The sequence below is a fragment of the Leishmania donovani genome, chromosome 34 (genome assembly GCF_000227135.1).
Source record: "Leishmania donovani BPK282A1 complete genome, chromosome 34".
In the NCBI taxonomy this organism is placed as follows: domain Eukaryota; phylum Euglenozoa; class Kinetoplastea; order Trypanosomatida; family Trypanosomatidae; genus Leishmania; species Leishmania donovani.
The window spans coordinates 1,132,561-1,133,845 of NC_018261.1; positions in this window are offsets into that span (position 1 = coordinate 1,132,561).

A 1,285-nucleotide genomic window follows, 5' to 3' on the forward strand; every position below is an offset into this window, starting at 1 on the left:
TCTGCCTTTTCCTTCCCTCTTTCCTAGGATCTCTTCCGATTTGGTTCTTCCCAATTCCCATCCAGCCACGTTTGCAGTGACTTGCACCTCCGCTTTTGCGAGCCTGTTCGGTTGTTGTTATCTCCGCTTTCTCCGATCCCTGCATCTCTTCTTGTGTTCGTCTTCCTTGACGCCGGCGTCATCATCGATGACGGCGGACACGCCCATGTGCGTGGTATCCCAGACTGCAGTGCAGCCCCCCCTCCCCTCCCCCCACACCACCAGCTCTCTCCGCGTGGGGAGAAGCCGAGCGGCACCCCTCCCCTCTCCTCTCCTCTATCGGCCTGCCCATGCCGAACCGCTTGTGGCGCTGACAGGGTCAGGGCGATGTATCGCTACCCCTGCCAGCGGCCAGGTGCTGGATCGGCGTGGCATCGCTGCGGCCTGCGACAGTGCACCGGTCTGACCCGTCCATATGATGGGGGAAGTGCCAGCGCAATGCGAAGATGTCTCACCCGGGCCTCACTGCCGACTGGTGTGGGGAGCCGGAGCCCCCCTCCCGAGGGGGCCGCACCGGGGGTGGCGGCCTGCATGGTGGGAGGAGCTGCTGTGAGGCGGCCTGTGAGGCGGGGTGGGTGGGTGGCGTTTGAGGGCAGGGGCCGTGCTCTCAGATGGCTGAGTCGGCACCTCGCTGCAAGGTGCGTGTGCCTAGGGCCGCCTCGCCACAAGCGCTGACTACATGGCCCCGCCAACGGCGTAGGTGCGGCAGTGCACCGGGCGGTGCCTCGGTGCTCTTTGTGTGGAGCTGCAAGGGCCGCGTGGCGCATCGGCGCACCTGTGCAGCCCCCCCTCCCCTCCCCCCACACCACCAGCTCTCTCCGCGTGGGGAGAAGCCGAGCGGCACCCCTCCCCTCTCCTCTCCTCTATCGGCCTGCCCATGCCGAACCGCTTGTGGCGCTGACAGGGTCAGGGCGATGTATCGCTACCCCTGCCAGCGGCCAGGTGCTGGATCGGCGTGGCATCGCTGCGGCCTGCGACAGTGCACCGGTCTGACCCGTCCATATGATGGGGGAAGTGCCAGCGCAATGCGAAGATGTCTCACCCGGGCCTCACTGCCGACTGGTGTGGGGAGCCGGAGCCCCCCTCCCGAGGGGGCCGCACCGGGGGTGGCGGCCTGCATGGTGGGAGGAGCTGCTGTGAGGCGGCCTGTGAGGCGGGGTGGGTGGGTGGCGTTTGAGGGCAGGGGCCGTGCTCTCAGATGGCTGAGTCGGCACCTCGCTGCAAGGTGCGTGTGCCTAGGGCCGCC